Raw genomic sequence first — 22,310 nt, 5'->3', positions numbered from 1 at the left:
TTGCAAAATAAGCAGTTCCATAAACTAGAGGGAACAAAAAGATAGCTGAAAATTGCATAATAAGAGAATAAGATGTAAGAAATGGATTCTTTGCTGGCTTCACAAGACTCAAATGAAAACTGAGTCACTATTCCACTACAATAAGGAAGTCACACATAGAATAAATAAACTGCAGATTTTCACACTAGAAGCAGATCAGTCCCTTTCTCCATGAAAAGATGAGAAATGAACTGCTTTATGTTTAAATGTACTCTTAATTATTTAAGCCTCCTTTCATGAAAAGCAAAGATAAGTAATTCCTCCAAATCCTTCATGAGCTGTGCCCTCCCTTTTCACAAGATTCTCGCAAGATTTTCAGCACCGCGGCCAGCTCCAGGGAGGGACAAGGGGAGAGCGGGCGGGAGGGCAGCCATTGACCCAGGAGTGGTGAAACCTAAATATTCCTTAAAATCTACCGGCGATTTAATTATTTAGAAGTAAATTCTGATCTTCTATGGGATACTAAAGCCCAAGTCCTCAACACTTTTAGAAAGTGGTGTTTCATAGGAAAATGAGGAAGAGGGATGTGGGCGTGGTGGGGGCTGGGGTAGAGAAAAAGTAGGTTATCAAAATTCTTAATGAAAATAAGACCTGAAAAAGAGAGAGAGAGAGAGAGAGAGAGAGAGAGCAAGAGAAAGAAAGAGAAACACCCACTGAATGCTACCTCCCTTCTAATAGTGGGTGACTTTCAGGCCAAGAAGGAATATGTTATGAAACTCAATGGGTTTTCTCCCTGAGCCTGCTCTTTTTTTTTTTTTTTCTTAAACAGGAAAATATGCCTAATTATTTTAAAGTTCCCTGCCAATCGCAAGGCATAGCCAAGTCCTTTAATTATAATACAGTGTGAATCGGGGAAGCATATGGAGGAGAATGTCAAGAAGAGGGTGCCAGGGGCAGATCCTCAGAAATCTGTATTCATTTCTGGCTCTTATTTGTTCAGTAATCTCTACCATCATAACTAAATCTTGAAGCACTGATGTAGTTCGAGTTGTTGTTGACTTAACGTCAAAATTCAATCACTGGGGGTTTTGCATCAGCCGGGCTACTTATTTGTCTAATAAATCCGTCATTTTGTAAGAAAAATATTTGAGCAGCCGTACTTGACCTCTTGGTATCCACAAGTCACATTTATTTCTCCCAGTTTACAAATGCAAAATCGAGATGATCATCTAATGCCTGGAGGAACTGTGTTGATTTCAGATTGGATTTTAGATGGAAATGTCTATTTTAAATACCTTATGATTAAATTGTACATATAATAGAATCCATGCATTTTTAACTGGTTCCTGCTTGGAAACTTAACAACCTGAACTGCAAGTCACACATACCGATGCCAAAAGGAAAACACACACACACACACACACACACACACACACACACACACACACTCCAAACCCACTTTTCTCAAACACCAAAATTTTAGCCTCAATTGGAAGACTTTATTAAAACCAGAGGGATTTTTAAAAAAATAGTTCCTCTATTAATGGATTCTCCACTCTTCTCCCCAAAATATTCTAATTCCTGGAGGGTAAGTCTTTATTATCCCAATCCCAGGAACAGCGCACACAGAATTCATGCAGTGTTAAGTCCACAACCAAACTGTAACTCAAGCCTAATGAAATCCGTATCACCATCTCTGAGTATTATTAGTTAAGGAAAATAATGTGTTATGTTTAATTGAATTAACTTTATTCTTCAGTCTAGCAGCCTGTTTGGAAATTGCTTGAAAATATTCAATTGCTTTTCTCCTAACCCTTCTCCTTCAAGAATCTTTTTAGTGCCAAGACTTCCTCACAACTCAAGAATCTTTCCCAAATCTTTGGCGAAAGGCAAAACAGTCCATTCCAGTCCATTGTAGAATTAGGGAGAGTGAGACACTATCCACATATTATGGCAAAAGTACTTGGATTTAAAAAACGACGTCTTTAGAAGGCAGACTGGAAAACTGGTTTTGCCAGTTGGCGATGGGACTGGGAGGACTGGGGCCTCGGGAAGCTGGAACAACTGGACGGAGTCCGCAATATCCGAGAGGGGCGTCCTGTGGACGCAGTCTCGCCCGCCTGGCTGGGGTGGTGGGGTGGGGGTGTAGACTGGGCACATTTTGGCTGAGAGAGGAAAAAGGCCTGGCAACCTGCTCAAGCTTTGGATTCCTTTTTGTCTTCTTGCTCAGGGCTGTGTGTGTGTGTGTGTGTGTGTGTGTGTGTGTGTGTATGTGTGTGTACTATTCAGTAACTAGGGGATATGTAGAGAAAGTGTTGATGTAGCTTGTTTGTATCTGACACCTTCGCGATGGTCCGACCCCATATACAAGAGATTTCATCCCAAAAGTGATCAATAAGCAGGGAGGGTCTCTGACCCCCGCAGCCTCCGCCCTAGCTCTGCGCTGGATTTTCTGCCCCTCGAAGTCCCGCGCCGGTTCCAGTTGAGTTTCCGTGTTCTCATGTTTTTCCTCAGACCTTTCTCTCCCATTTATTTCCCGCTCGGGATCCCCGAGACCTCGGGGTTTTTTTTAATTTTTTTTTTCCCGGTCTTGTGATGAGGGGAGTGTTCTCCCCGTGCATCGCTGAGTGTCCCGTCTAGGCCACTCGGAACTCGATCGCCGCGCCGGACCCTGGCGACGCATCCACGCAGAACAGGGCTGGGTGGTTGGCGGCGGGGAAGCTTTTGCACCCGGAGCTTGCGATGCTTCCTGCTGGAACAGCCAGCCTGAAGGGCTTCTCTTCCAGGGCAATCGTCCCGAGTGCTCTTCTGCAGGTGCTCGCTTCCCCCTAAGACCTAGAGGGGTCGCTAGTGAGCAGCGCACTTGGCACTGCAGAGGCTGACTGAGGCTTTGCAGACTTCCTGCCTCAACTTGCTTAGAGCGTGCCCGCCCACAGCTTAGGAGGTGTTAGTGACCAGTCCTTACAGGGAGGATGCTGGGGTTCGGGAAACTGTATCTATAATAATCATTCCTGTACCTTTCTCATAAACATGTCACTTCATTTTTAAGTCGGCCCTCCTAAATTTGATTACTTCAAATTTTCGTTTTCCTCTCATTGTACCTTAAGGCATTTAATACATTCAGAGAAAGGCACTGGGAGAAAAAAACGAATCCTCAATTTTAGGCTCAGCCATCTGAGAGCAACAATCCACATGACCCTAACCCCAGTTCCAAGGCTTGGGGAAAGTGGAAGGACCGGGTTATGTTTCTGTGGGTCATGCCATGAATCAAACTGGATGGACAGTTCAAATATGAGGAGGTAAAGGAATAATTATTTAGTATGTGGAAAAAACCTGTCAGAGTGAATTGACACATTCGTCTAATGTTTGTTTCTGTTGCAAAAACAGTGAAGGGGCTTTCAGAGTCAATCCATCCTGTTCTCCTTTTCACGCCCTTCCTTTCTTCCACTTCCCTTTTTAGTTCTAGAGAGAAACAAGAGCAAGGAAATGTTCTTGGATTTTGTGGATTGTCCACTTTGCCTTCTAATGCAGAGATTTCTGAAGGAATTTTATTCTTGGATGTGGTTGAGGTGAGAAGAGAAGGGAAGTATTTGGACAGGTCCAACTTCCCGGGCTTTGTTGCCTGGACAACGTTCGCTTGGGCTTCTCCTTGGCGTCCAGATTCTTCTGCAACCATCAGTAATGTCGTGGAAATGATTTTTATATTAACATTGGTTTTCTTTGGTTTTCCTGAGTCAGTCATTCAATCAGAACAAGTCTTGAGAAATTAGTACTATGTCCACAGACAATACTAGCAAGCCATGAAGGCAGGTGTAGCAGGCAGAATGGTTAGTAGGTGGTTAGGTCAAAGTGTTTCTGAGATAGACATATTTTTAAATTCAGATGATCCTCAATGTACAAATATGTACGACATCATTTCTTGGAGAAAACTTCGATAAATACTCAACACAACCTATAAAGTTTTGAAGTTAGCCCTTACCCACATAAAGTAGGTACAAGTTTGTGAACTTTTTAACTGAGAATGAAATTGGAGCAAAACGCAGGAAGTGCTTTGGCTGTTTGAAAATATTAATGTTAGCTTGTGGAACTATATGTGTTATACTGTACTTATTAACAACTTATAAAATCTTAAATCAATATAAATTAATTTAATCATGATTTGTAATTGCATTATGCATGATCAATTTGAAACACTACATTAAAGATAATTAGAGCTGGGCACCATCACTTGTCACTCCCCTAATAGCTTAATGAAGAGGAATGTCATGTACCACCTTTGGGTTAAACCTGTAAATTAGGATAAATGTTATTTTCCAATAAAAATGTGGTAAAATAATTGTACATTTAATAGACATTTTTATGACTCAATTGTAAATGTGTAATGGATTTTTTTTTGGGAAACTGCATTATTATTATTTTTCATGGATCTAGTTAAGTATTTATTAGGGTTGATTGAGCTGTCAGTGTTTTTTCAGGATCAGACCTTGAGGATTTGAATGAAGACTAACTTTTATGTAAAAATATCATGCTGTCCTCGAAGCAGGTGCCAAGAGGTCACTGCAGATGGAGGTCCTAACTTAGCATAATGGGTTTAACATTTCCATGACATCATCAGGGAATCTGAAAGGAGTCTAAGGATAATCAGAGTGGTCATTCAGAAGAACAGTAAATATTTTATGAGGATATATAGAAGACAGGAAAGATGGTCAGAAAGGTGATTCTAAGCTCCTTAGAGTTCTGTGAAGGAGGCTTCTCAGTTACTCTCAGAGTTAAAAGAGCCACTTCATTCTTATATTAGCAAGACACATTTGAGAGGCTCAGACTAGGACCAAGATTAGGAATTAGTTTGTATAAGATCATTTCTGTTTCCTGAAATCATGTTTTGTCAAGGTGCCTATATTTATTCTTTATATGCTTGCAAACAGGAAAATACATTCATTGTTCCTAAGACTATTTTCATTTGTTGATTTCTCAATATTATCTGGTACTGCAAGATGGGTTCTTTTAAGATGATAATTGAAATTACCATAAGCATATTAGAAGTGCATATCACTTAGATGAATTCAGCAAGCTCTATTGATTGTTTAATTTTCTACTTTTAACAAATAATATTTGAATTCCTGTATTACTATGGGTGTTTTCATGGAATTCACCTTTACCCCCAAATTTCTACCCCTAACCCAAGGCAGATATTGAAGGAAGAAATATATATATGGAGAAAGGGAAAGGGAGAGCGAGAGAGAGAGAGAGAAACAATAAAAGCACCACAAAACTGCATGCTTCAGAGTTTTAAACATTTTCTCTAAATTATGATCATTTTTGTTTCCAACCAGATTTACATAAATAGAAATAAACTTGTTTTGTTATTTGAAAAGGAGACATATCTCTTTTAGAATATGATTAAGTACACTTGCTCAAGGATTATATGGATTTGATGTTTGACATTAACCATTAAAATGAGTATTTTAGACTTATTTTCAAAAATGCCAACTGGAATGAGTACTGATTCTTCTCGAATTTATTTATTTTAATAAAAAATTATCTTGACACTTCTGAGACAAAATAAATATTATCATTCCCTGCAGAAGATACAAATGCATAAATGTTGGAAAAGGTAAACAAAATATTTTAAACTATAAAATTTAATCTTTTCTCCCCAGTCTTTACCTTTGAACATGATACCCATTCCTTGAAGCTCAGATGTCATCATGCTAGGACATCTTCCATGGTGTTCTGGCTAGGAAGAATCAACTTGTGAACTATTAGATAAAACTTAGGATATTTTAAAGGCAAAAAAAATATCACTCATCTCACATTGCCTCTTGTTGTAATGACATGTGCTCCTATCTTTTCTGCCATAGTAAAGGCTTCTCAAGAGAAGATAGTTAATCTTTTCTATCTTTTCTATCTTTGCATTTCCCAGTGTGTCTAACACAGTATTATGCAAACTAGATAGTAAAACTTCATGTGTACAAATATTAAAAAATACACTTTTTTCTCTGATTATCATATTTACATGTAAATAATGCAGTTTATTGCTCCTCTTTAATATAATTCCATTTTATCCTGGTGACTTTGCATGTAACTGGACAAATGGCAAACTGATATTTTCAACCTGGGGTTATTCTTGCCTTTATATTTTATCTTAAAATTAGATTGGGTCAATTAGAGTTTGGTTTTACAAAAAGCCATTACAGTTTTATTTTAAAACAATTTAAAAGGGGTTAATATTATAAATGTCATAATTGTCTTTATATAATTTGTAGGAACAAAATTTGTACAATCACATCATCTTGTTGCAATTGGTTATGAACTATTTTTATGATCAAAAGCTCTTATCCCTTTGCCTAAACTACAAATACACACCATTATTTATACCATTGTAGGTAGATCTTGCCTTACAAATATGGCATTATATGCTTGCCAGATATTAACTTGAGAATGTCTCTGTATGATTTATCCTTTCTTTCCCCTTTGCACAGTCACTGAATATTGCAATGTAATGATTTCTGCAAGTGGACCAGTCAAAAGTCAAATAAATCATTCCTTTATAAGATGCAAAGTTTAAAGCGCCAGTTAGCAAGTTTTGCTTCTTGGTAATGGGGCTCAGCAAATTTTACTTTCTGACACATTTTATAACCCTTCAGAATAGGTACAGTAATTACAAATGACTATATCACCATACCCTGTTGGTGCCAGGATCTGCTCTAAGTCTCTCTGAGAATGTTTTGATTGCAACAGAGTAATAGTTAATGATTAAAACTATGATTTGATTGGTGCATGAAAAATACAGTGTTATTTTGTAGGACTCTGATACCTGCTGGTTTGCAATAAGGAAAGGGATATCAGTGCTCTTAAGAAAGAAAAGGATGATAAGAATGGGTCTTAGTAGAGAAACATCAGTGAGGCTTCTGTTTTTAAACATAAAATTCATCTTGCCTTCTAAAACACCAAAGAAATTTTATTTGCAAAGACTGTTGTAATTCCAGTTCCTTAAGTCAGAGACGTCTCTCATGCTATAAGTTTTTCTTTGTCTACAAGACACAAGAAAACAGAGCATTTCTACACCCGATCCTTTTCACATTGAAAAAAGAAAAAGAAAAAATGAACTGGCCATGGGCCTGTACATTATATTTCATGACTTAAAGCCATAGTGACCAAATATTTTTAAAATCAAAATCATTATTGTCTTCATGATTTGAGCTGTTTTACAAACAAAGAGAAGGCAAAAACTCCACACTTACACATTCCTACATTAAATGTAGAAACATTAAAAAAATTAGATTAGGAAATAGATGAATATAATGACCTTACTCTCAATCATAATGCTGCCAGCTAAGTGTTTGAGACTGAAAAATTGCACTAATGAAGCCATTTGAAGGCTTTTGTGGACAACTGCTTCCTCTTTGAAGATTAAATGAATGATGTTGATGTGATTAATCTTAGTACAGGGAGTGATGCAGCAGCTAGAAAATACCTTGGTGATTTTCATAATTAAACTGAATCAACATTTCAAAGAAATGCCAGTGTTATCACTTGTATATTAGAATTACATTCATTAGACAGAAGAAACAAATAATTTGAGCAAACAAGATTTTCCTTTTGGTGTACTGAGACTTCTGTCATGTCTCAGAGTATCTTACTATAAATCATCATTACTGTTTAATTTTGTCCTTGCCTTTTTAGCTGTTTTTGTATCTCTCTGTGCCTGTGGAGTGCTGCTAATGTTTCAAAGAATCTTGCTTATCCTTTACTTACTTTCAAACTTTTGAATTTTATCTTCTCTTAACCCCACTTCCAAGGTAGTTGTCTGCTCACTATGATCTTAGATAGGCCATACTTAAGAAATTAGAGTTCTAATAAAATAAGACTTCTTGCAATTGCTTTGGCTACCTTACAGAGAATTGAAGAAATCGTAGCTCTGGTATCCTCACTTATCTTTGATAGATTTAAATCTTACAGAGCAATGTTACCTTGACCCATTTCTTAGCTGTAAGTAATTTCTAAAATTTTTCCAGTAGAGTCACGATTTTTTTCTTTTTTAGTGCTTTGTAGATAACCTAAATGAGAAAATCATCAGCACTATTCCAATCGAACTATAGAAAATTGCCTTGGTAGATCAAGTAAAAACAGTTCTTCTGACTTCTTAGTGCAAGCACAAGTTAGGTTCAAGGGTTAAGGATTACTCTATTAATAGAAGTGCAGTGTGTTACTAGTTCTATCACCACTTTAAATTACTTTAAAGGTTTCTGGGTGACTCTTGGTAACCCTGATATTTGCAGTGCTCTTCCAGCTGTTGCACTGCCTTTGCTTTTCTGGTTGTGTAATGGAAATAAGAAATGTTTTCCTTAATGTACTATATAAAGGACTGGTCTTTCTCTTCAGGGGTCCCAATTTGGTTTCAACCTATAATCCTAAGTGAAATGAATTTAGTATCTGTCACCAAGTCACTGGTGATTGAAAATACTCAGCTCCAAACCTGTTTTTCCTGTGACTGTGTAAGGCAGAAACTACTGGAATGGTCAGTTGCCAAGGAACTCAGGAACAAAACTTAAAATAATGAGCCAGAATTGATCTCAGATGCTGGTACATATTCCCTGCTAGAAAGCCCAAGATTAAACTCAGCTGAATGGTCTGTAATCTGAGGGCATTCTTTCTGAAATTGCCTTCATGTGTGCACCTGAGTTGCCAGACAGTCACCCTGTACCTGGAAGTTACCAGTTAACCACGACAGCAGATGAAAAACAAGACAAGTTTACCCCATTTGGGACTGTAGGATGTTCCATCGAAACAAACTTTTTAGCATTTTCTGACTACCCAAATCACATCTAAGGATTTCGTGAACCAAAAGCACAACTTTCCCTCAGATCCTTCCTTCCATGCTTGTCATCCGTAACCAGAGCAGTCACAAGAAGCAAAGTGAAACAAGAGTCAGAGGAAACTCAGGATACGGAGGTACAAAGAGACCTACCAGGGGAGGAGAGCCTGGAAAAAGCTCTCTTCCACAGGGCGTTTACCAAGAGGCAGATGGGGGCAGGAAGACAGCATGGCAGAAGGAGGAGGGAGGGAGGATGAGCAGCGCGTGCAGGGACCCCATTTACTCAAGGAGCAAACAGGCCAGCGTGGGGCCGGTGTGGAAGAGCAATGGGAGAGGTGAAAAGGGAGCAGGGAGTTTGCAGGGAGCGGGTTAGCATGATTGTATTGTGTATGACTGTGGGGCAAACAATCCTACATGAGCAGGACATATGAAAAGGCAGAGGAAGATAAAGATAAGAAGCGGAAATTGCAGAAACTATGTGTAGAGGGTAGGTCTTATTAAATAGAGAGCCCGTTTTGCTTGTGATACTGCCTCGTGACTAACTGGAAAATTGTGCATCCTTGAGAGGAAGCTCTTCTGGAGAACTCCATAATTATAATTCACCAGACCTGTCGGTTGTCCAGTTTCAGAGAGCTAAGGGCAAAAAGAGATAATTGCTCAATAGATCATTCTTATCAAGGACATTTTTTCTTTTCTGGAGCACTGTAAGAAGTTGGAAGCCGTTGAGAGGTTATGAAATTGCTCCCTGTTCTTCTTCCAATATTCTGTGGATGTTCCTAAGCTAGCCTACTTGGCCCTCTTTCTTAACTTTTCTGATGATACATTTAGACACCCTTTGCCTTCTTTAGCTACACTATGTTGATGGCCAGTTCGTATTTAGTGTCACCTTTTCCCCAGAGATGATTTAGATGTCTTTCCATTTTTCCTCCCCACTTCTCTTTCTGCCTTTTGACAGTAGGACACAATTCCTTTTCCTTTAAGAAAAACTTTCCAAAGAGAAGGTGTCATTGAGAAAATGTTTCCCAACCTGCTTTACCTCCAAGCAGGCTTCATGGCTCTAATCACATTTCAGTTTAAATGCAAGTTTGATATATCTCTAATGGACAGAGGTCACATAGACCGAATACACCTTAAAATGGACTGTTGGCGGCCCGTAGTGAAACTCTGGCTCTTCAGATGCCATTCTCCCATGTTGCCTAAAAATAAACATGCATTAATCTTGACCTTGCAGTCACTATTATTCTCTTTTCAATTTTGCCAAAAGTAAAACAGTCATTTACAGATCTCTGCATGTCATGAGAAGCTTTGTTTCTGTTGGAATATAACAGATTACATTTTTGAGGTAGTGTCTATTAACCCAATTTTAACTTCACCTTCTTAGAAATTCAATTTTCACTATGAATTGTCTGGATTTCCACAATCTTCTCCATCCTAATGATCTCATTTAATTTATCCTTGTTCCTGTCCACTGTAGGGGATTGGTTTCTTTGCTTTGCTGTGGACACTCCATGCTTATTATTCTTCCTGCCAGAATTTCTTGCCATTTGTCTGGCCATGGTCTCTTCAATTGCTGAGTTCCAAGACCATTTGACTTTCTCCATAGAGCCGATTGCAACCTCTCCAGCCCTAATTTATCTTTTTTATATAAATTAATATAACCCTCAACTGTTTTGAACATCAGCATAACATTCTGCATAAGAGCATAGACTAGGGAATCAGAATGACTAGATTTGAATCTTGGCTCCACATTTATTAGTTGTGTACCTTTGAACAATTATAAAATTCTCTGTGCTTCACTCTCTGATATACTCTATATTGCTGAGTGGTGGAAGAATTTAATGGATTAATATTGAAACACTTAGTGCAATGCCAAGCTGCAATGCTTGCCTAAAGGAAGCATTATGTGTTTGTCATAACTTGTGTTTTTTATATTTTACCTCAGTCTTATGCTGAAAAATGGAAAGCAGAGGCCATGCTTATTCTCTTTAGCCATCCCTGACAGTGCTGAGAAAACTAAATATGAACTTTAACCACTCGCTTATGGATCGCCTGTGAAAATTATAGTAAAATATCTCTTCTAATATGCTAAGTGACAGGAGAAATTCACCATGAATGTCTGTTCAAGACTGAGTTAGACCAAGAGGAATCTGATACCTCTGTAGGTGGGTCGCGATCTTACAAACATCTCACATCTTAGATAGAAGTCAACAGGAAAATGAGCAGCTGCACAACTCTTTGTTCTAGAGACTTAGATCTTTTGTCCTTAGCTCACACTACTGCCATTAGACGGGCAATGCAGCAGACGCTTGCCTCTGGTTTTGTCTTTGGGCTTTCTTCTTACTATCAAAGAAAAGAAAGTAATTTGTAAAGGAGGTTGACAATGTGTAAACTAGGACCACAAAAGTCGATTAAAGTAAAATGGATAAAAAGACTCAGTTTGGTGTTTGGTAGAAGTCATTATTTTCTTTTCCTTTCATTCTTCTTTAAATGTTTGAGGTTTTGTGTTCCTTAGCTTTATGTCTCAATTGCAAAAATTTCATGCTTTAAACATGTTTGGGCTGGGTGCAGTAGCTCACACCTGTAATCCCAACACTGTGGGATGCAGAGACAGGTGGATCACCAGGTCAGGAGTTCAAGACCAGCATGGCCAAAGTGGTGAAACCCCGTCTTCTACTAAAAACAGAAAAATTAACCAGGGATGGTGGCATGTACCTGTTATCATACTTACTCAGGAGGCTGAGGCAGAAGAATCGCTTGAACCCGGGAGGTGGAGGTTTCAGTGAGCTGAGAGCACACCACTGCACTCCAGCCTGGGCAACAGAACAAGACTCCGTCTCAGGAAAAAAACAAGAAACCAAAAACTTGTTTGATATAATATGATGTATTTTTGGTTGCCACTCTTTTTAAAAAATTTCAAATGAAAATCAAGTTGATATCCTCATCGTAATAAACAGGTATGTACAGTCTTTCTTATTACATTTATATTATTTCTATATTTTAAAGATATAGTATATAATTCCTTGCCATCCTAAATTCTATGGTTCAAAACATGGCAGTAGAAATATAGTTTACATGTGTAAACATTTTTAATATTCTCGTAATAGGCCACTTTTACTACAGTAGTGGCCTTTTGATATTCTGATGCTTCTCTTTGGTGGTGTGCTTTTCAGATCTGAGACTAGTATGTGGGTTTCCTTCTGTAGGAGGTCCAATCTCATGGAGTTAATACCTAACAAACAGCAAACCACTCTTTGCTGGGTCCATCTCTTAAAGGAGGCAGAAATGAGTGCAATTAGGAGTTGACTCTTCTTGTCTGTTACTGAGGAGTTGCATGGATCCTTTCCTATGTCAGGATAACTGAGGTAATCTTCTCATTCTCTTCATGACAGGGGTGGAGAGAGTTGGCGGTAAGGCAGACTCTAGATATACAATCATCCTGTAGTTCTTGAAGGATTTTTAGAAGCCAAGCATGGCCTAGGACAGTAATCTAGTCTAGAATAAGTGGTGTGTGTGTGTCTATCTGTGTGTGTGTGTGTGTGTGTGTGTGTGTGTGTGTGTGTGTGTGTGTGAGAGAGAGAGAGAGAGAGAGAGAGAGAGAGAGAAAGGCATGGGTTAGGAGAGAAAGTGATGAAAGTAAGAGAGTGATAAGTTGGAATAAAGGGAAAGGAGACGAAAATTTGGTAAATTCTCTGTAAGCAGAATCATTTAAATAAGTCTGCTATCTGAAGACAGCTATACTACAAATGGTTTCCTTCTATATATACAGGACTAGCAAGATTACCTCTAGGATATAGGCTGAGTTTACATAGGAGTCTTCTCTTGTCTTTCTTATTTTCATTGAAGAATCAAAGATAATTTTGATTATATATATTTATCCATATATATGTAAATTCCAATAACTTCAATGTGACTTGTGTTTCTATTAAATCCATTTATTTCTATATCTTTATATGTATGTCAGCAAGAGAAAGACTACGTAAAATCATTAAAACGGCTTTTCTAAGAAAGGTTTTTTCAACTGAATGACTGATATGAAACAAGCTTTGTTTAAGAGAATAACACTGCTTTGAATCCTGTTTTAAAAACAATCATGGACACAGGGAGGGGAGCACTACACACTGGGGTCAGTTGGGGGGAAATAGGGGAGGGACGGTGGGGGGTGGGGAGCTGGGGAGAGATAGCAAGGGGAGAAATGCCAGATGTAGGTGATGGGGAAGAAGGCAGCAAATCACACTGCCACGTGTGTACCTATGCAACAATTTTGCATGTTCTTCACATATACCCCAAAACCTAAAATGCAATAAAATAAATAAATGGGGAAGAAAATAAATAAATAAATAAATAAAAACAATCAATTTTCTATGGACTATTTATAGAACCCTCAAATACTACAATATTTCTTATGTAACTCCAATTAGATACAGATTTCTGATATCAGCTTAACTGTAGTTCAGAGCTAATTTCATTTTTTTCCACAAAGTATAAGTCAAGACCATTTCCTGTTGAAACTGCTTTTAGAGGTCACACAACAAATTCTGTTTCTGCTTTACCTTTCCTTGTTCAATCTTTCTCCTTGACCTAAATACACTTCTGTTGGACTTCAAGGTTCAGAACATCTGTCTACAGCCTTTTGCAAAATCCCTCTGGAGGCTGTTTTGCTCTTTATTGTGTGTTACTAACCGCAGTAGAAGCCATGAACACATTTAGTTTCCTTACAGGTCCCAGATTGCCTAATTGTCAGTGACAGCAATTTATGTTCCCATGACCATTCACTGTTACATACATTTCAATTTTATGGTATCAACTCATGAATCCAGTGATGTTTATGTAACTCGATTGTGTGAGTGACTATATTTTATGATCCCTTCTTCAGAAATGTTTTTCTCTAAGTTTTTCAGAGTTACAGATCCCTGACAGTCATATTGCTCATTGTGCCTTCTTATTGATATGAATTAGAGTTGCAGTGTCAAAGGCTTAAGCAGATGTGGTGTCAGACACCATAAATGCATTCCGTATGGCATCTTATATCATACGGAAAAGTTGAATCAACAGCAGTATGAATAAGTTAGTATTCTTTAACTATTTGTTATAATCTTCAGCTTGTCATACCAAACTATGGGAAACATAACTGAATTCACTTTTATGTAAATAGACTACAGAATATCATATTATTATGTAATAATTCTCCTTAAATTACTTTAGATAAAGAATCAGTCCTAAGTTAGGACTCAGGTATTTTGCCTAACTATTAGTCATCTGCAGACTATCCCTTATCTGATTTCAAAAAATGAAGGAAACTGGAGATATTAGAAATTCTAATGTGAACTATTAGAATAGGCATGATTCTGTTTGGTGCATGAGATGAATATCAAAGTCCTTTAGAATGGAAACATAGTCCTTTAGGTTGTTGTCAACTAAGAGAAAACTAATCAAAGCTGAGCTGAACTGATTGCAAGCCTGTTAAATAAAAAGAATTCCAAAGAGCAAAAATACATCTGATGTGGCTTTTTGAAATTGGTTTCAAAGATTTGTGGTAAAACATGGTCCTATGAAATGACAAAAAGGAGGTGTAAAACAATTATATGGTGTCACAGTTAAATGCTTTAAGGCAACAACAAGGGCAGAGAAAAGCTGAATGAGTTAATGCTAACAGAGTTGTAGAGTGTGAAGACTTTTGCAATTGTAGTAAATCAAGGGTTAAAGAAGATAAAGAGATAAAATGAACTATATAAGCAGGTTTTTGAAATTAATGATAATCCTAAACTGGCTAGCTTGTTGAACTCAGAGAGACGTAGTAATACGTAGTGATTAGGAAACATTTTACTCAGGTACAATGGATTGTTTTCTTCATATATATATTTATTCATATATATACAAATATTTATATAATAATATATTCATACATAAAAATATTATATATATGAATATATTATATGTATATTCTTATATAAGAATATGTATAATATTCTTATAATATATAAGAATATACCTATATATATTTGTATATATGAATATATATTCTTGTATAAGAATATTCTTATATAAGGATATGTATATTCTTATATATGTGAATATTTTTATATTTATATTCTATATATAATATACATGTATAGAATATATATGTATATTCTTATATATATTTGTATATATATGAATAAATATATATGTGTGTGTGTGTGTATGTGTGTGTGTGTATATATATATATATTCTTACCTTGTGGCTTAGGACAGGCAGTCTAATTCTTTTACTTATTAGTATAACCAAAATCAGCCTGCATCTATTTATCTAGGAAGACTAATGTTTCATGAAGCATTGATAATTGAGTGCCTTGCAGTTCTTTCTAAGGTCACATTTAAGTCCATATTTATTTAATAGAGCAATTGTTCCTTGTTTAAACAAAACAAAGCCCAAATAACTACAAAATTTAAAAAGAATTTGCAAAGTTCAAAACTAAAAGCCCCTTGAAGGCAGAGGCTGTTTCTTTTTGTTCTGTCAGCACTGGGCCCAATGCCTGGCACATCTTAGGTACTCTGTAGTGTGTAGGGGGTTTGATGCAAAACAATTTTGAAAATGGCTAAATTTGGTTATTTTGAAAAAAAAAAGATTCATTAAAGGCATTTTATAAGTAGAGTCAGTAATGCTGATCATATTAATCTTGTTCCATTCCAATCACAAATATACCTGGCATTGCTTTCCATTTCCTGAGTAATCTAAGTCTGATATGCAATACTATTCATGGTAGGCAGGCTCTAAAGGGTCCCTAATGATTCCTGCCCCCTAGTGTTCTTACACTGTGTAATATTCTCCCTTTGAGTGTGGGCAGGACCTAGTGCCTTGCTTTTATGAGTAGAATACAGCAAGAGTTACGGCGTCCTTTTTGAGATTAGGATAAAAGACAGTGGATTCCTTAGTGATTCTCTCCTGCATGAGCTCCTAAAGATAGAGAGCATGGGTGACAGCATGGGTGGGGCAAGAAGAGGAGGAAAGAGATGGGAGGAGACGGAGGAGGAGGAGAAGGAGGAGGAGGAGGAGGGAGACAGAGAGAGAGGAATATTGATTCTGTCTTTCCCTTTACTTCATCGCTGACTTTTTATCTTTCCTGTCTTCTAAGTTAGCAGTCTTGGACAGCTGGTTTGAGTGCATATTTCCTTCCAAACTTGTCTTCAAATATATGAAGGCTGTTTATATAGAGTAATATAAAAAATTATCCTAAATCTTCTCTTTGCACACAAAAAAATTTGTTATATTCTAAATAAATAATAAATGGCAGGTGAACATATTCAAAGATATTTAGAAAAATGTGAAAAAAGTTTTCTTTACAGAGAAAGTTCAATGTGGACTAAACTTACAATGGTATAAAATTTATCTATAATTCATTCAAATGTTTTAATGTTTTTACATTAATTTGTTTATACTAATACTTGCAAAAATATTGCTAACATTTGCACACTTGTCTCACAACAGTTTTGGCAATCTATATTGCATTTCACCTGCCTGTACATCAATTTATTATATTTTGTCATGCATATAATAATAGTAAGTAGCAGTATTCTATAGGCTTTGATGATACCAGGGTGTTAAATTAGCTTCAAAATAATATTCTATTCATGAATATATACTGTATGAGAGAATACTGAATTTTATTAACTATGATTCTGTAACTTCTGAAAAATTTGGAGATGGAGAGAAATGTTTTGTTTTTTTCTTTACTCTTGCTACATATGGTAATTTTCTGAATTCATTATTTTTATAGCATGCCATTTAAATATGAATATTTTAGAAGTTAATTGCAAAGATCATAAATGTAATAGCTGTGAAAAGCATACTAAAGCCAGTTATATCTTTTTAATCAAAACCAGGATCTGAAGAAAATGCTTTCTCATATCTTTCTCTTCATGATAATCAATGCATATTTGTTACTACCCACAGGCACTGTCCTACTATCTGTATACCTTTTTAAAAAATTCATTCAGTGAGGAGCTTCCAAATTCACTTATTCCATGAAGATTTAATAGAATTAATTCTCACCATTATTCCTGAACCTTTGAGAGTGCTTTATTGCTCACAGAATGTTTTCACATACATCATCCCATTAGTGCCTCACAATGACCCTGGATGTAAGAAAGACATTTATTACTATTATTACTTTGTAGAGGAAGAAATGCAAGCTAAAAGAATTTAAGTCACCCCCAAAATCATAGAGTTAGAAAGTGGTTTGCTTGGGACCTGAATCTATCCACTAACTACTAGCCCAGTGCCTATTCCACATGTTGATTTATTTTGCAAGTTCCTGGCAGGTGCAATCATACCAAATTTATGAGTAATAGGTGTTGAAATGTCTAACGACTAAGATAGGGGTATTAGCTTTTAAATGGCTTACATTAAGTGTGAAAGAAAATACAACCACTTAAGAGTCTATGTTTTACTCTGTCTGAAACTATTAATTAATTTTAGTGATATTTTCTTTGCACTTATTTGCACTTAGGTTTATGACCCAACTTACTTAACAAGTGATAAGGGAAGCATCTTTGGTTTCAGCTCTAAATGTCTTTAGTATTAAAGGAATTGGCACACTTATTATTCTAAACTGGGGGGTGTCCAATTAAAATCTAATTCAGGGCTTGATTGGCAGCTTTATCTGTTTTAAAGTCATTTTTACAAAGATATGTTTGACATTAACTGCTTTGAGAGATCTGAGGGCCAGGCAAAGCCAGGCACCTACCGAAGACTTACGTGTTTTTGTGTCTGTGCAGCCCCTCCTCCCTACCACCTGGTCCTTGTTAGGCATTGGATGGCCTGTATCATGACTGTCTAGCTTTGAAACTGTGGTTTAAATCTTCTTGCAGGGATCACTGGGCCACAGAACCTTGGTCTTACTGCTGTAGTGTTATTCCTACTGGCTGAGCTGTAAAGAGTTTTATTCCAGTGTGCACTTTTTAGGTGTTCAGCAAACATTTGTTAGAAAATCAATTAATATATACATAATTTTCCAACTGAAGACTTTCAAAAATTCTGAGGAAATGTGGTTCCCAGATCCCTGGGCATGAGCCTGTTATTTTCTTCATCAGAATTTCCTTGGGCTGGTTGAGATATCTTAAGTACGAGCTTGAATATCCTTCACATTAGGGGTTCCAGATTCCCCATCAGTGGTTGAAAAGCAGTTGCTGCGTGCTGACAGGGGAAGTAAAGCGCTCCCGGTGTGTCTCTGGAGGAGCCATGTTTTGTGCAAGGGGTGAATGCTAGGCTCAGAGTGCCTGAGTCAGCCAGTGGTTTTGATCGTTTACCCAAGAGGGAGTGATTGAGTGGAAAGCACCAAGGTTGATTTGTTGATTAAAATTATAATTCAGCATTTACATTTTCAAAGTTCTTTATAATTGCTAATGAACTGTTGCTCAAAGTGGGCCTGGGAGGAAGGTCAGCAGCCTGGTCCCCATCATACAAATGAGGAAACTGAGACACGGGGATGTTAAGTGACTTGCTCAAGTTTGCACAGCAAGTTCACCCAGGAGGCAGCTTCAATTGAACTTTAGAACATGGCTTTCTATAGCTGGGCTTAGGGTCTTGGGGGGGGTCTTTCCTAAGGGGAGCTCACTCATCCTGGGGCTCTGTTGTTTAATTATGGCTTGATATGGATTTGAGATCATCTAATAAAATAAGCTGAAACGTCTCTGCTCCTGAAGGATGGGAGGTAACTGTGGTGCTGACGGCTGAAAGAATAATTCTAGGAATGGCCTGTGCTGGGCTGTGATTTTGCAAATTCTGTGCAGGAATATTATTTTCAGGGTCTCAGGGTCTTTGCTCTCATTTTCCAACAAATCACCAAGGAAACATTTTTTCCTACAGGCCCACTCTTGGAGATTAGCTCATGTTCATAATAATCTCTCCTTTGGATTCTTATTTAATTAAAATAAACAGACAGCTCTATTTTTCCCCCTTTTACAATGAAATGAAGCAACTACTCATCCCTTATGGGAGGCACAGACCTTCGAAAGCCCTTTGAGTTACGTTGCTGAGGATAGTTCTTCCTCTGAGCTCCCCAAGTCACTGTGCATGTACTTTTATTCTTGCCTTCATAATATGACATTATAACAGATACTTTCTCTGCCACTTTTTAAAAAAAATTTCACTACTCTTTGTGTTTCTAAGGCTTTGTACCATATCTGTCTAATTGCAGGCACTTAGTATTAAATGCTTGTTAATAAAAAATAAGTTTTTAAAATAAGTGGCCAAATATTTTTCTTCTTTTCAGGAAGGAATATCAAAGTAGAGTGAGAAAGAGAAAAGGAAAAAAAAAAAAAAAGAAAAAAAATTGAAGTAAAGAATAGGAAAAGCCTGCTATTTGCAAACTGATTGCTATTTATCTTACATAACCTCATATTCTGTGATTAGTAACTCTTTTGTAGATAAAGAAATAAGAAGAGGCAAAAAAAGGAGAAAAGGAAAATACATAGATGGAGACTGTACTTGGTTGTCCAGGTGGAAAAACATCCAACGTTTGTAGATTTTATTATAATAGAACAAAATTAGCTTCATGCTGAAAAAACCCACCTCTCCCCTGTCAAAAAATGAGAAGGCCAATAAGGGAATTACCTGGAAACTGTGTAATTGCTGCTTTAAGGGATTTGGTCCAAATACTGGACAAGTTTATATTTCATTTTTTCCTCCTCTAAAAGCGTCCAAGATTTTCAGTGTGACTTTTCATTACAAGAATGTGGAGTGAGGACTATCATCCCAATTCTTGTCTGGAATCTCTCCCATTTTGGAGTTTTCATTTGTAATAACCCAAACCCTACAGCCTACAGTGGGGACATCTACATGTCTGTTTTTGGAATTTTCTAAGGAAAGGTTTATTCACAGTTCCACAGCTGAGGTACTTCAGGAAAAAAATCTTTGGTTATTGAGGGGTTGAAGAGAGGCCTCCTATCAATGGAGGTAACTGTGATACATTTGTCACGGTGTAGGAATAAGAGTCAGAGATCTAAGTTCCATGTTCATATCTGCCACTTATTAGTTAGGCTGAGTAAGTTGCTGGACTTCCTTGTGGCTCAGTTTCTTCATTTATAAAATAGGAATAATATTTACATTAGGCAAAGTATCAAGACTAAAAAGTAAAATATAAAAAGAATATTGAAATATGGAAAAGGGAAAAAAGCTAAAAAAAATCCTTCTTTAGAGAAAAATGTTAAGTCATAAATGTAGGAAGAATGATAATGTCAGAAAATTCTCACTTTAAAGATCCTAATGTAATAATTGATTCAGGTGCATGTGATCAGTGGATACTAAGCTATTGGGTGAAAGAGTGTTGAGGAGCCAGATATTCACAACCTAACAGAAATTGGAAAATTTTATGTTTACAATGGAGAGGCCAGGTGGTCATCACCTTCACTACCTGGTAAATCTTAGCATAACACCTAGATGAACAGACTGATATTATTTGCTGCTATATAATAATATTTGAAGTACCCAGTATCACTTTTATGAACTATTCTGGTCAAAAATTTAATCTATATTTAATCAAACCTCTGACCTAAATTCCAGTTTAGAAAAATACAGGAGATGGAGGTATAAGTTAAAGTGAGAAAACAACTACTTAGATCTAGAATGTGGGATATTCTATATTTATGGGATTTTTTTTCATAAAAATTACATAATTTTTCAATTTTATTTGGTATAATAATATTGTGGTATATTTGAGAATGCATTTATGCATATATATACAAAGAAAACTAAAGTAAATATGGAAAAATATTAACAATTATTGAATCTAAATAAAAGGTGTATATGTGTTCATTGTATTATCTTTTTCAAGTTATTGTGTTTCAAGTTATTGGATGTTTTTATGAGTTAGAAAAAGTTTAAACAGGAAATAATGTAAGATACTCAAATAAACTTATCAAAAATATAAGATATTGGTAATATAGCAATAGTATTTATAATGTCTCTATAATGGCATAGGAAATTGGTGACTAATTTGTTGATGTTGAGAAGGACAGGAACAAAGCTTATCCCAAAAGGAAATAAAATTCTCATGGAATAAAACAGTCTGAAGACTGTTGACACCTAGGAAATACATATAAGATTTTTTTTTCTTGTTGGGTGCAAGTTTTATTAGATTTACAAAATGGTGTGTCATCTTCTTGGTCTGAAGACAGGTCTATGTAATGACGCTTTGGGGCCAACTCAGGAACATTATATTAATAATACATTGCATTTGTAAAGCATTTTTTATTTTCTTAATCAGAATGCACTGACTGTTATGTAGGTATCTCCACCAATTATATCCAATCATCTGACTGTGTTCATACATTAATTTTAGGAGGCAAAAATGTCAAGGATTTTTGCCTCCATTTATCAGTGAAGAAGCTTAGTCTATGATGATACATGGATTACAAGTTTAGAACCAAAACCAATTATTACTCCCAGCTCAATTTGAGTTAATGGGGTACAATTTTATTTGAGGTTTACTTGACAAAAATATCCTGGAAAAAGTAATCGAATTCTCTGTATTATTACTAAGATATTTGAAAACTGTTTATGCCCTCAATTGTGAAAAGGGAGCTTAGATTTTAGTTATTTGTTATGGTTTTGTAAAAGACTATGTGATTATACTGCCAGTGTATTAACATTAAGGTATTATCTCTATAAAAACAATGCAATAGACCATATATTTACAACATGAAACTAGGTATTCTCTCCACTGAAAACAAAGAAAAGGAGATACTGAAAAGATTTGTGTTATATATATTTAATTAGAAACGTAAACATTTATTAAATGTTTTGTTACCATTTATTACAAAGTTAAAGTTTTCCAATATTAAAAAAAATGAATTCTATGTTGCACATCAGGATTTTGGTACATATTGAGTTTATTTTCCTATATTTTGCTCTTTCTTCCCCCCCACTCCTTCTTGATTCTTTTTTCTTTTTTTTAATTGGTTGTGTGTAATTCAGGACTAAATGTATTGTGGGTATGTCTATGGAATAAAGTTTTATGTTTTCTGTATTCAACTTTTATAATTGATAAGTTAAATATAAACATATTAAAAATAAACAGCTAAGACAAAAAAACACATTGCTATTTGCACAAATGTCTTTATTTGTGCATCACTATCATCCAATAGAATAAATATTACTTTTCACTGAAACGTATTCTTTGGTGCTACTATAATACTTATTAAAAAAAATCATAAATCTGAGGGTCAAACCTGCCCAAAGCAAAAAGCTTTCAAATAATCATCATCCATAAATACCATCTTAAAAAAAAAAAGGAAGAGAGACCACATTTATCCAGAATCATCCAGAATGAACCCTTCCACATAAGTGAATTTTCCAGAAAAACTTTTAAGTGGTCCAAACTTAAGCAGATCACCTATTTAAATGGGATGCTTTAAAAATCTTTTATGTGCATCCTTTGATATTAAAACAATGTACAGGATATAATCTAGTGTTTAATGATTAAGGGCTACCATTATGAACTTGATGCCTTTAATTCACATAATACTCCGTGATCAC

General features: G+C 36.2%; 1 long non-coding RNA gene across 1 annotated transcript in view; it reads right to left on the bottom strand.

Moving 5' to 3' along the window:
• Positions 1-5,485: 5,485 nt before the first annotated feature.
• LOC116551318 overlaps positions 5,486-22,310 on the bottom strand; it is a 652,551-nt gene continuing 635,726 nt past the window's right edge. Inside the window, exon 3 of the long non-coding RNA XR_004268843.1 lies at positions 5,486-11,137. This is a non-coding gene — a long non-coding RNA (uncharacterized LOC116551318). The remainder of the gene's footprint in view (positions 11,138-22,310) is intronic.

Source organism: Sapajus apella, unplaced genomic scaffold (genome assembly GCF_009761245.1).
Source record: "Sapajus apella isolate SASKATOON/1434 unplaced genomic scaffold, GSC_monkey_1.0 scaffold9, whole genome shotgun sequence".
Classification (NCBI taxonomy): domain Eukaryota; kingdom Metazoa; phylum Chordata; class Mammalia; order Primates; family Cebidae; genus Sapajus; species Sapajus apella.
The sequence above is the reverse complement of the archived record's forward strand: the minus strand, read 5'-3'. Positions and strand labels throughout refer to the sequence as shown.